Source organism: Saccostrea cucullata, unplaced genomic scaffold, assembly GCF_032062105.1.
Source record: "Saccostrea cucullata isolate Sc308-1 unplaced genomic scaffold, CSIRO_AGI_Scuc_v1 ctg959, whole genome shotgun sequence".
NCBI classification, from domain to species: Eukaryota; Metazoa; Mollusca; class Bivalvia; order Ostreida; family Ostreidae; genus Saccostrea; species Saccostrea cuccullata.
In genome coordinates, this window is record NW_026940681.1 from 70,167 (window position 1) to 84,471 (window position 14,305).

Sequence of the window (14,305 nt, forward strand, 5' to 3'; positions counted from 1 at the left end):
CGACTTATTGATAGATTGTATTTGCTGACAACGTCATATCGCATCGCATCGACCATTGAACTTGCATGCTGATGACTTTAAACGGGACTGGTGATATCCCTGTTTTGTCAACTTGTTTGTCAACAGCTTGCCTTGTGATATCGAATTTAATTTACCAAAGAAGCGCAGATTAAGTCGTCTTCATAAATAAAACGCTTTTTACAAAAGAGAGTATTTAAAAATAATCAACCAGCAAGTATCGATTGAAGACAATTTTTTATTTATAATGCAAATCACATTATATGCATACTAACATAAGAAATATTTTTCTAAAAAATCGACACAGAACTTAAATTTTCTTAACAACTTATATTTTAAAAATCAATATAGAAAATTAGAAATACAAAGTTCGGTTTTGGGTGTTTTATATTCTCGGTAAATTCGGTTTTCAAAATTTGAAGTACAAAACTGTTCATCATAAATTTTCAAAATGATATATAATAAATAGCTCATGAACTCAAAGAAATTTAATGCAACTAGAGGTACTGTGAGCAATGAGCTCACTAAATGATACCCCCCCCCCGCCTCCCATATGAATATAATGACAGTGTCCATGTTTTGCTATGGGAAACCTGAATTATGTGTCTGATCAAAAAGTAAAATAGGAGGTGCACAATGACAATATGTAATAAAGATTCTGTAAAAGTCTCATCAAATTTCATTCTGTGGTATGAGAGGAGTTGCGGATAAGAGATGGCCCAGAGCGTAACAGACGGACGTATAGACGGACGGACATAACGATTACTACCAGTATATACCCTCCCGCTTTTCAAGCGGGGGTATAAAAATAAGTTTAAAGTTTATGCAAATGGAGCTAATTTTTTGCAAATATGCCAATCTTATGCAAATGAAGCTAATTTTATGTAAATTTATGAAAGTGAAGCTACATTTATGCAAAAATGAAGCTACATTTTATGCAAATTTATGTACACGAGGTTAACATTATGCAAATTTATGTAAATAAGGCTAATATTACGAAAATTTATGCAAATGGCGGTATTTTTATGCAAATGAAATTAATTTTTTTGCAAATTTTAGAAATGAATATTTTTAATGCAAAATATGGAATTTCATTTAGAATATGCTAAACGATGTGCATTTTTGCTATTTATTTTTTTCTTATGCAATATAAACAAAATTAGTTTTTTAGTTTTTGATAATTTATACTTATTTATTCAAACCTTTAAAATATTTGCATATGGATAGATTTTTAAAATAATTTTCTTTTAATGTGTTGATTTTTTCTTAAAATTAGGTCAAATATGAAGATCAAGGCGTCAGAAATCTTTTTTTTGCGTCAGCAATCTTAGCATACTCGGAAATATTTTGCCACAGGTAATGCACATGTCAGATATGGAAGGCCTCTACCTCCTAAATCAAAAAATAACCGGGATTAATTCTTTTTTAAAAAGTAGGTCAAGTTTCAAGATCACGGGGTCAGAAATCATAGTTTATTTAGAAAGGTCTTGTAGCAGGTAATATATAATGTGAAATGTAAAAGCCCTATCTCTTCTCATTCAAAAGTGAAGAACAAGATTAACATTTTGAAACGTAGGTCAAACTTCAAATTCAAGGTCACGAGGTCAAAACTATAGTTTATTTAGAAAGGTTTTTCCACAGGTAATAAACATTTTTAATTTGAAAACCCCATCTTTTCTCATTTAAAAGATATGGCCAATTTAATGTAATGTCTAATTTTTTTTTAAGTAGGTCAGTTTTCAAGGTCAAGGTCACAGGGTACAGGTCCTGTATTTAGAAAAGACTTGTCACAGGTAATACACAGTCATGCATAATATGAAAAACATGTATAATATGAAAGTACTTTCTCTTCTCATTCAAAATATGTGACCAAGGTTAAAGTTTTTGTGACAGACGGACAGCTAAATTAGCGGACGGGCACACGAATGGTATTAATAGCTGACAAAAAAGGCCTTCCAAGCGGGGATCCATAAATTTTTTTCAGGGGGAGTCCAACTCAGTCCAAAAAAAATCCAACCCAGAAATTTCTTAACAAGCAAAAAAAAAAAAAAAAAAAGAAAGAAAAAAAAACGTAAATTCGCCCATACTTCAAAATCCTATTTCGTGTGTGTGTGTATGTGGGGGGGGGGGGGGGGGGGGGTGATGCTTCAAACCTTTGACTTTTCATACCAATTTAACACAAATTCGTGTTTATCAGGAGGGGTCTGCGTTTTCCGAGGGGGATCCAAGGTAACTTTTTCTTGCTTTGATATGTAAATTTAAAAACCTTGCAAAATAGATCCGCGCATGCCTTCATTTGATAGGACTACAAGAGAGTAGCGGACTAAAAACGCTTTGCTTGAAAAGATCCAAAATACCCACTCTTTATAACCTTAGTTCATCTGCTAAATACCAAGTTGCAAAGAAGAATTTCATAGTATCACTGCATTTCCCAGGAGCAGAGAAATTTTTCAAAGAAATAATGCATTTTTTACTATCAAAAGAGCCCCTTCCTTACTTACTTTGTTTACATTTCATTTTCTTTATGTTTATTCAAAAAGTAATATTTACATTCAACATGTATTTTGCTTATATAAACTAAAAGTGTTACGAAAGCTACTGCATTCAAAACACCATAACACGGACGGATACCTGTAAAATGCGAAACAAAATAGAAACGAAACAAACTGAAATGAATCGAAGTCTACCGAAACGAAACGAAATCTGCTGAAACGAAATCTGCCGAAACGAAATCAAAATGAAACCTAAAGAAACGAAACGAAACAGAACTGTGTGAATGTTTCTGAAATCAAAGTATACATGTATATAATTAAATATAATGAGTGACTGCATATATGGACTTTTTTTTACTACCTATAAAATTTATTTAGTTGAAGCACTTGTTTTAAAATATAAAACGTCCTTAAATGGTACCTTCTCTAGTGATGCATTTACTTATGTGTAGGCACAACATATAATGTAACCCGGGGTCTTAGGGTTGGTTCAGGTTCAGTAGGAATGGAATGACTCCAAATAAAGTTTACATCATTTTTTGGAAAAATCAACGATAGAAATATGCAGTTGTTCAGTTGAGATTTTGACCCCCACATGAGGTGTAGAGTCCTAGAACAATATAGCTATATATAGTTTACATCCTAACAAAAGTTGGCCCCTACAACCCCCCCCCTCCATCACACACACACACCCTCTCTCACACACACACCCTCACACACACACACACACGAAATAGGATTTTCGAGTTTGCATGGAGCAATTTTCCTGTTCATGGCGTTTTCACCTGCCTATCAGAGCTATCTGATTTAACAAAATTTGCAGATGTCGTTTTTATATCGGAACATTGGCTACCGAAAAACTGTTTATCATGTTTACATACATCAAACAAAATTACAAGTTTTGCAACACCGGGAACAACCAAAAACAACATCACTAGAGAAGTTTTTGATGAAATAACAGTGACTTTTTTAAAAGATTTAAACAACGAATGAAAGAATAATGGGAATTGAAAATATCGAACCAATTGTTCATTATAGGATAGATTTTTACAAACCATCATTACGAGGAATATAAACGTGTGCTGCAGGATGTATTTGATTTGTCTGATGAACTTAGTGAAACTGGTACTGTAATTTAATACGGATATTAGAAATAAATCTGACAGTCCAAAATCGAAGCTAGACAGAAACCTTTGTAGTATATTTTCGACTGACGACCAAATTGAACATACATTTCAAACAAAGGATAAAAAACTAAGTCACTTTTAGATTACATTTTCGTTCCTGAATGTCTTTCTCAAGAAGTGAAATATAAAGAAATATATCAAGACTTTGCCTATAAAGTTTCTGACCATTTCCCCCTGCTTTGTGAAATTGACATAGCTAGTGTTTTCGACCAGCTACCTCCAGACTATTCAAAAAATTCCAAAATGGAAATTGGCTTTTTCAAAAACTCGTTTGCTAACCTTTTCAACTCAGTAAATACAAGTGCCCTGCATAAGGATAATATCGATACTTTCCTTGTACAAATTACTGCTTCACTTTTAGCATCTTCTGATCAACATATACCACATGGAAAATTCAACCCCCATCTAAAACCATACTGGAAAAAATCCGAGCTAAACAACGCCCACTATGAAATGAGATGCTCTAGAAGGACTTGGAAATCTATGGGATCTCCTAGAGATAAACAAAATGAATATTATGAGAACTATAAAAAGTCAAAATGTAAATTCAGAAGACTGCACAGACTTGCACAAAAAGACTGGCACCATTCAATATTTGACGAAACTGACAAAGCCGCTGAAATTGATATAGGAACATTCTATAGGACAGCATGGAAAAATAAAAAACGATCAGGTTCATCTTTCCCATCAAAATAAGTTATAAAGGAAAAACCGTTTGAGAACATTAATGACATGTGTAATTTATGGCAAGAATATTATTCTAACCTTGCTAACGAAGAGTACCATCCAGATAAATTTGATGAAGATTTTAAACACTTCATAGATGACGCTGTGCAGAACATCGATAATGATCTAAAGAACAGTGATAACTTATTCAACAGGGTCGTTATATCCATTATATAAATACCAAATTGATCAGCTCACCAAAGGGAAAGCTCCTGGACCAGATTTTTCAAAAACACCTTATATATAGTGGTCATTTTGTAGCAGAACAGCTGTGCTTACTTTTTAATGCTGTAATTCGAGAAAAATACGTCCCTGAAATGTTTAAAGTAGGAAAAATTATATCTATCTATAAAGGTAAAAACAAAGATAAATGTATTCCTACCAATTACAGGGGTATTACATTGACATCTGTAGTAAGCAAATTATTCGAAAAAATACTTTTGTCAAAAATTGAAGATGATATACTGGAGTAGTTAAAAGTGGCAACTCATTTCCACATAATCTACAATTTGGGTTTAGAAATGACTACGGTGCAATTCCAGCTTGTTATGTTCTAAAAGAACAGAACTGTGTGAATGCATTTTTAGATAATGAAAAAGCCTTTGACAGAATTTGGCATAATGGTTTATTATTCATGTATATAATCTGGCAAATTTTAAAGTACTGGTATGATGAGCAAATGCTTTGTATATTTTATGGTGTAAACTCCAATTTGTTTAAAAGCTCACAAGGTGTAGGACAAGGAAGAGTACTTAGTGCTTTTATGTTTCTTGTGTATATTAATGATTTATTACATGAGATATGCAAAAATGGCAATGGCCTTTTACTGGGTGATTTACACATTGTTTTAAAATATAAAACAATTCACCAAAATCATTAAATGGTTCCTTTCTCTAGTGATGCATTTACAAGTAAAAGTGTTTTTATGTGTAGGCAAAAAACATATAACGCTTTTTGTAACCCAGTGTATGCTGGTTGTCTTCTACAGGGCAAATTGAAAAGTTCAGTGTGTTCAGATCAAAAATCCACTCTTTATATTCTATTGGTGTTAATAACTCTGACATTCATCCCGTTGTATCTGCAAAAATATAAAGTTTACATCATTTTTTGGTTAAAAATGCAACAACTTGAATATGTACAAAGACACTTTGCCAGGATTATTCAAGGATTCAGTTTTCTCCATCACTTTCAAGCAGAATATTGGACTGTGGACTATACCCCACATGATAAATGGTGTAGAGTCCATAGAACAATATAGTACATATATATAGTTTACTGATATTCATGTATATGAAAAAGTTTGCAACCAAAAACATGTTACAAACCCCCTTAGATATGTTTGAAAACCATTATATACAGTAAAAAGGAATTTTCAAAAATGATTATCAAAACAACACACACACACACCCTCTCTCTCACACACACACACACCCTCACACACACACATACGAAATAGGATTTAATCAATTTTTGCATCAGGGAGCAATTTTCAATTTTTTGTAACAAGTAATTTTTTGCATTGTTCTGTTTTACACTATTAGACGACTTTTTTCAGATCCTGAATTACAGTTTTTAATGGGGTGTGTTCAAAAATCTTTTTTGTATAATGATAATCGTTGCCCAACAGTTTATAAAAACAAAAGTCTTTTTGTCAACTTTCAAAAACGAAAATGCATATATATATGGCATTGTGTTTTAATTAGTTAATTATGAAACTTTGAACACATGAGTATATATGAAAATATTCTGTAAATACAATGTATTCCCAAAGGAATACGTAAAGGCTCAAACTGCTTAAGGTTATGCAGAGGTTTACTATACGGACAAAATACTATATGAAGTTAATCTCTGCTACGGGGGGGGGGGGGGGGGGGTTAAATATTTATTTATATATATATATATGTACATCGCTCTAACTGCATACATGTAAGATAACTCTTTAGTGTACAGAGGGCACTATGTGCATGTAAGTTAAGGTATGTCACTCGTCAGCTTTTTTGAAAAGTTCAGAGAGAACCTCTTACTTCAAAACTATTTATTAAAAAAATCAATTTTTAAAACATATTTAAATGAAACAATGTAAATTTGTTTAACATTCAATGAAAGTAATGCTTAGAAAGTCACAAAGAAGCAAGATTCACTATGGACTGTTTCTTGTGGTGAAATGATCATATTTAGCAGAAAATTCTGCAAATTTGCACATTTATGTTAAATTCAATATCTTGAAAATTAATCCTTACATACTTTAACTCAGAGAATTTTTAACGTTATGATAGGAATATTAAATAAAGGCCTCAATTTATATTTTTATTAAAAAAAATTAACACCTTCCCTCGACAAATTTTGCCGAGAAATATTGCTTATTTTGACCAATATTTCAAAATTTACATCAGTGACCCCAACCTTTTCTTTTATTATTTTAAATTACTCAATACTTGTGACTGATCAGCACTTTATCCGTGAAAAGTTTGATACAAAAGATTATTTTATTGCCTATTTAGATTTTGAATACCCAAAATATGTTATTTTTTTTAGTGTAAAAAGGTCACACAATAATTTGCGCGCATTAATTTGCAACATTTGTTCAATAATAAATATTATTCAAACTATTTCACGTAAAAATAAGATTGTATTTATTGCAATGGTTACATCTGATAAAATATGTTAAAGGTTAAAGTGATTGCCCAGAGTTAACATTTAAGTGCAAAAATTAAGGTAAACTTAATTGTATCGTAGCTCAGTAAGATGCAAACTGACCCCTGTAAGGCTGTTTTTCAACTATATGAGTACTTATCCAAAATATACTTCTCAAAAAAAAAAGAAGAAAATCCTTATATAAAAATTTCATACCTTAAACCTATAAACTTGTATGAGCCCCCTCCCTTGCTATTGAAAGAAGATCAAATATTTCCGCTTTTCTTGTTTTTAGGCAACCAATTTTGCGCTATCAAAAATTAATAAATACTAAGTGAATACCTTAGTGCTCGTGTCCCTGTTTTATTTTTTATAGTTGTATTATTGTATCCCTGTTTTATTATTTTATTTATAGCTACGATGTTTTACGTTTCGTTGTGTAATTAATTAATTAGTTAAGTATAGTTCACCTTTTAGTTTGACCTACAGAAGTTGACCGACATCGACATACAAAAAAAAACCAAGTGATCAGTGCGTGATATGTTTTTTAAAAAACGTGAAGTATTTGAGGATCTATGTTTATATACCTATATATGCACATGCGCGCATCTGCTAAAATGCAAAATGCAAAAAATTATAGACTTCTACAAAAGATATGATTTTTCTGTATATTACTAAAGTGCGATTTATTTAATATGTACAATATAAGACAATATATAACGTTTTGCTATGATTTTATATGTCAGGAAATGTATGGGTGCATATTTTTGAACTCCCCTTTCTGTGACCCCATTTCAACAAGTTGGAATTCCCCCTTGTGTTCTTTAACAATGTAAATGAGTTGTGTGCACTTAGGACAATTATACAATCATATGAAGTAGTAAGAAGACAACATTGCTGGACTACACGCTAATAAATATTACTGCACATCGGAGCGTTAGTGTTTGTATCCATTGTTTACATCCAGATCTATTTTTAGGATACATAATAAAATGATCGGCGGGTCAATGGAAATTTACCCACAAAGTCAAGCTGCAAACATGTAAAGGAACGTTAACGTTAGAAGGAATGTGCTGGTGAAGTGACATTTCTACTGAAAGTCTAGCTAAGATCGACATACAGTGGTGAATTTAATTGAAAACTGCAGAAAATATATAAAGACATTTTGATTCCAGAACTGCCGAGGATAAATTTCTCCAAAACAATGCAAGCCATGTGATTCAGAGAAGGTTGTATCCATAATAATGATATTACGAATGGATATTTATATATATATATTTATTTTCAATTTTGAATATTTCTTTATCTAAAATATGTTGTTATTATTTGTCATTACCTCATTTAAAATTGAAGTCCATGTGGTGTTTTTAAAACGTACATGTACTAGATGCATGTAGAATTGTTTGAACTTGAGGCGCCCAACGGGGGCGCCATACTTGCTAGTTAATTGTTTTTAGAGACTGAGTAACACGCAAGCTCTTTAGGTTCTAACGTCTCGTTTTTACTTTCAGGTTATTGCATAGAAATATTTATAATTTTGGGATCCAGACTTGGTATTAAGAAATCCAATATCATCTATACCCACCTCGGATCTCGCCACCGAGAGATGGAATCAGTAGGCTTGATTTTACTGATTCCATTCTGTGTTTGTTTTCTGTTATTATTCATAGTGTGTTGTTTTGCGGACGAAATCAAGAAAATGTGTCGTATGCCAAGCCAACTTCCGCAACATTATATTCCAAGTGATCGCGCCGAAGCCGATCGAGAACGCCGTAGGCGTGAAAGACGGCGCCAGCGCCAAATTCGAGCAGGTGTTCATGGACAAAGGCCGTCAGAATCGTCGGACATCGAGTCATTAATGGGTTCACGCAGTCGCAATTCATCGGGTAGTTCAGGGTACAGTTCAGAAGTCAGTCCATTCCTCGTTTTAGCGGTAGTTACGTCAGAGGTGCAGCCAAATGGGGAAGTGGTTACGTCACACGTGGACGCACAGAGTTTGTTGCAGTCGGAGGCATCAAATGGACAAGGGCTTAGTGCATCACAGACAATCAACTACAGTATAGAAGACAAAGAGAAAGTATAGCATACCACGAGTGTTCACTTTCATCATGGATTGTAATTTTATATATCTGTTGTTACGCTTACTTTTGTGATATAAAATATCAGAACGAGGTACGTTTTTCGTGACTTGCCTGTGAACGCAAATTCCATTATGTTTTAATTTCTACATGCTCAAAACGTTATGTATCGAACAAATAATTTTAAAAACACGTGTTCCTTTTTACCCATGGTACTAAATTGGTGTTAATTAAATAACGTGGAATTACAAATTGAATCGTCGCATATTATAAAAGCCTAACCAATCTTAGGACAGGTGAGCGATCTCATCCTCGGGCACCATTCTCTCCTGTTAGATTCCATTGACTAATAGAACCCGTAAACTGTCATCACATATTCCTTAGTTCCAACTTTCAAAAGCCATTGATACATACGTACTTATATTCTTTAGATTGTCCTTATGCAGTAAAAACCCCGTCTCATTTCAGACGTTACATGAATACTATTTCTCGTACACATTCTATGAGGTACTAGTCATATCGCAATATTTCACTTATGCTGTTTGAAAAATTTGTTGTTAGAAATTTCAGTCAAGAATTTAGGCATAATACACGTGTTGAGCATTTTGAACCAATTTTAGTCAAGAAATTTAGGCATAATACACGTGTTGAGCATTTGGAACCTACCGCGTGTTCAGTGACACATCTGGATGTTTTTTTTTTTTTCATATTTACAATCAGCAGAAGGGTATTTAATGAGATTAATCATTTTAACAGCCAATTTAAGTTTCTCTGTACTTTTATTTTATTTTCAAGAATCTCAGTTTTTATGCAGATTTAAATGTTTGTCTCCTTCATTTGTATTTTTGTTTATGCCATACAATTCAATATTTTGAGAACAATATACATATTGGAACGTTTTACCACCATGCATATAATTTTAATTATTTGTACAATCAAAACGCATTTAAAAATTTAAATTATAAATATGAGTCTTTGCATGATGTATGAACAATCAAAGTTGATGTTGATTTGTTTCCCGGTAAAAGCACAATAAATGCAACCGTTACAGGTATTTTTTGTTCTTTATAGACAGGTAGTTGTAGCACATTTTACAATTTACATGTAGCTTGACATCAAAGATATCGAACACATAAAATATTTTTTTAAAAATTATCCAAATGTTACCACAAGGAAAATAATTTGACTATACTTCCGTCTAATGCAAATTGTATATATATGCGTTGTTTTATGGTTTTTATGAACTTCATAGATGATTATAGATACAGAGAAACTCTTTATGAGGGGTTCACACGCTTTAAAACATAAAATTATTGTGTTTTTCGATTCTATATGAACCTGTGATACTGTTTGTTTGCTGTTGATTAAACACCCCTCCCTAGAATTTTTCATATGGAGACGCCACTACTTACAGGCGGAGAGGCTGCAAATTTTGTCCTATACTCGGCACTAAGGGCCATTGAGCAGTGGGGGATCTTTTTCATGCCAGCACTTACTGCGACACGGAACAATGTCCAAGAATGGATTCGAACCCACGATGTAAGGATCAGGGTTCGGGGCCATAAAACATAAACTAGCTCACTTTTGATATCATGCAGTCTCGCTTTCTTAGAAGGAATATATAGTGGACTCAAAAGTGAGCTCGTCTCCCTGTGGCCCCGAGGCCAGCTCCTTACTCTGCGACTCTAGAGCAGACGATCACGACACGTGTAAGACTGAGTACAATCGCATCATCTCGGGTCATTCCGCCAGAGGTCAGAAAAACAACCTCGAATGTATTAACATCACCGGATGTTAAAAATTTATACATTTCCTGTTTATTAATATAGGATAGACGGAGTTAGAAGTCCCTCCGACAGTTTATTTTAAGTAATATCATTACATTGAATAAAGTCAAACTCCATATTCCACAGATAAAAGGTCTCCATGCATTTATTTCAAAGATCGTGAAAAGGGAGGGTTGTCATGGCGTCTACCATATACATTCGAGGTCGTTTTTCCGCTATAGTCGGAAAGACCCGAGATGTTGCGATTGAGACTGAGTATTAAATAACTTGTGTAGCTGGACACTCTGAAGTACGTTTTCCTTATCATTGTTCTTTATCTTCTATCTTGACGTCATTCAAAATAAGCGGAATGTATGATAAATCAAAAATATTTGATTTAATTTAAATTAAACCTTTATTTGTAAAAGTTGTTGGATTGTTTTTAAATAAAATTTAAGACAAGCATATTTATTTGGCTAACAATATTTGTTTATCAAGTTTTGCAATGTATGATGACGCAAACACATAAAAATTTATTAGTCTTCTCCATCCAATTGCGAATCAGACCTCTTTAACACTTTATCTGTCCAGCAATCTTTTGGAATCACGCACAGCTTATATTCTCCAACTTATCTGATACTCAAAAGTATGCTCCAATTTTGAAACCAAGGCAGATTACTGGCAGATAAGTTGAAGTTAAAGGGATTTCACAACATCGTTTAATTAAAGTTAGTATTACGTAAACTCTAGTTTGTGGTCGTTGTAGTGTCCTAAGTAACAATTGTTTGTGTAAAATTTACAGATTAAAGTGTATACGTTTTACAGATTAAACAGTAAATATTGCAGATTTAAATTCAAAATTTACAGATAAAAAAAAAATTATAATTTGCATTTGAAAGTATTCAAATGAAAAAAAAAGTGTCAGGATGGTATTACATGTATTGCACTTAGGTAGATTGAAGATTATGGGCATCTTCACTTCAGCATTTGAAAGTTTAAGTATACTTTATCAAAATTTTGTTCTGTCAATTAGTGTTGACTCTAAACTTTTTACCCTTGGTTGCTCTACTGAAACAAAAAACTGTACAAATTTAAGATAATTATTTCTGATATTTTAATTTTTGTAAATTAAACTCCAAGAAGCGTTTTATAAACATTACTTGCTTAGCTACTATTATAGCATAATTAGTTTATATAAATATACATGTAAATTACTTCTTGGAAAAAGGATGTAAAAAGATGCAATACCTTTATTGCAAAAATGTGTCAGTATATTAAATAGCAAACCGTTAAAAAGAATGTGTGGCCTATAATGCTGGATGATACCAAGATGATGGAAAACCAGGGAGAATGTCCACGCCTTGGTGTGGCTTCTTTGTAATTGAGGACTGGATATGATACAGAGATGATAGGGAAATTTTCTTTTGGCGAGGGGTGGGGGTGGGGGTCAATCGAACACAGCTTCCTTGACACACCCGTAAATATAAGTATTAATTTCTAATACTGAGTATAGACCTATATATATAGCATTTGAATTTCCTTTTTTCACACTAGCCCTACAACGTATTTAATTAATTGGGACCTATAACATAATATATCGTCTACAAATACCCAAAATGTTGACATTTGAAAATAAACCTACCCTTAGAACACTAGTATTAAAACAAATACGTAGTATTTTTAAAGGCAAAGCAATCAAAATATTGTTGAATTAATTAAACTTTTTATTATTATTACATCATAAGCTTATATGGATCTAACATCTAATTTTAACTGGTACTTGATGAAATGTAATACTAGTATTTCCAAGAAACCAGAGGACATGCGTCCTTGTCCTTCTTTTTTTTTTCTCTCTTTTTATTTAGGTCGTAATTATGAAGTTTACTAAAAGGAAATACTTTATTCTAATAAGACATTTCTTTAAATGGGTTGACATATCGTGAATTATTTTAGTCACTTGCATCAAATAAAATAAAGATAACCATCAATTAATTTTTATTTTTTTATTTTCCGTAATTGCACAGATTCTGGTTAACATCTTAAAATGCAAGGTTTATTGCAATTTTCAAGTAATTTCTTGACGTGTGCGGCACTTCTTTTTCTCAATATTTTTATTGAAAGGTTTTTGAAGACTCAACTAGATTAAACGTAACGTTTGTACGAACTTACTTACTTACTTATCCTCTCCGTGCCCCGGAGGACGCATGAGGCCGTTCAACAACGAACGCCACTTACGGCGGTCACTGGCAACAACTTGTCCCTCCTTCCAGCTGTTCCAACCCAGTTCTTCCCTTTCTCTCTCAACAGAGCGTCTCCAGGTGTTCTTTGGCCGTCCTCTTCGTCTCTTTCCCTCAGGGGCCCAGGTGAGAGCTGTTCTAATGTGAGAGTTCTCCCTTCGGAGGATGTGGCCTATCCATCTCCATCTTTTTCTTTTGATGGTTCATGATAGAGGTATGGATCTTGTTCTTTCATATAGTTGTTGGTTTGTTATCTTTTCAGGTCAGTGTATTTTAAGGATCCTCCTAAGGCATTTTCGGTGGAATGTATCAAGCTTTTCATCATCTTTTTCTGTTGTTCTCCATAGTTCGGCACAATACAGCAACACAGATAGAACGTTCGTGTTGAAGATCTTAAGTTTGGTCTTTGTACTGTATTGTGCTGACTTCCATACCTTGGCAAGGGATGCAAAGGCTGTCCTGGCTAAGCCAAGCCTTCTTCCAATATCTGCCTCAGTTCCTCCGTTCTTGTCCATTGTGGCACCTAGGTAGAGAAATGCTTCAACGTCTTCTATTTCTTTATCATTCAACCTGATGGCATCCTTCTTTTTCACATTTATTCTCATCGTTTGTACGAAAACTAGGATCAAATATTTCTTGGCTCTTGGAAATTGTATATTTCAAGAACAAACCTTCAATGTTTTGTTATAGTGATTTTAATCATGGAAATAAATTTCCATAGTAGTGGAAACATTTCCAAGACAAGACTTGCGCATTAATTTTCTGTCAGAGTTAAAAAAAAAAAGCCTTGAAGTTCCCTCTAGTAGTACTGATAAATTAATAAATTTTATTGAAGTACATGTATGTACAATACCACACATGCATGATTTTTGAATAAATTATGTACTGTTGACATGCATGATGGAAAATTCGTTGTATTTTAGCTCACCTGAGCTAAAAGCTCAAGTAAACTTTTCTGATCACCCGGGGTCCGTCGTCCATCCGTCTGTCTGTCGGTCCGTCTGTAAACTTTTCACATTTTCAACTTCTTCTCAAGAACCACTGGGCCAATTTTAACCAAACTTGGTTCAAAGCATTCTTGGGTAAAGGGAAGTTTAAATTGTAAATATGAAGGACCAATTCCCCTTACAAGGGGAGTTAATCAAGAAAAGACAAAAATAGGGTGGG

General features: G+C 33.3%; 1 long non-coding RNA gene across 1 annotated transcript; it reads left to right on the forward strand.

The window, feature by feature from the left end:
* The first annotated feature begins 7,722 nt into the window (after positions 1 to 7,722).
* Positions 7,723 to 10,189, forward strand: LOC134255999 (uncharacterized). Its single transcript, XR_009989647.1, has 2 exons — positions 7,723 to 8,286; positions 8,569 to 10,189. It is a non-coding gene; the product is annotated as an uncharacterized LOC134255999 (long non-coding RNA).
* Positions 10,190 to 14,305: the final 4,116 nt, after the last annotated feature.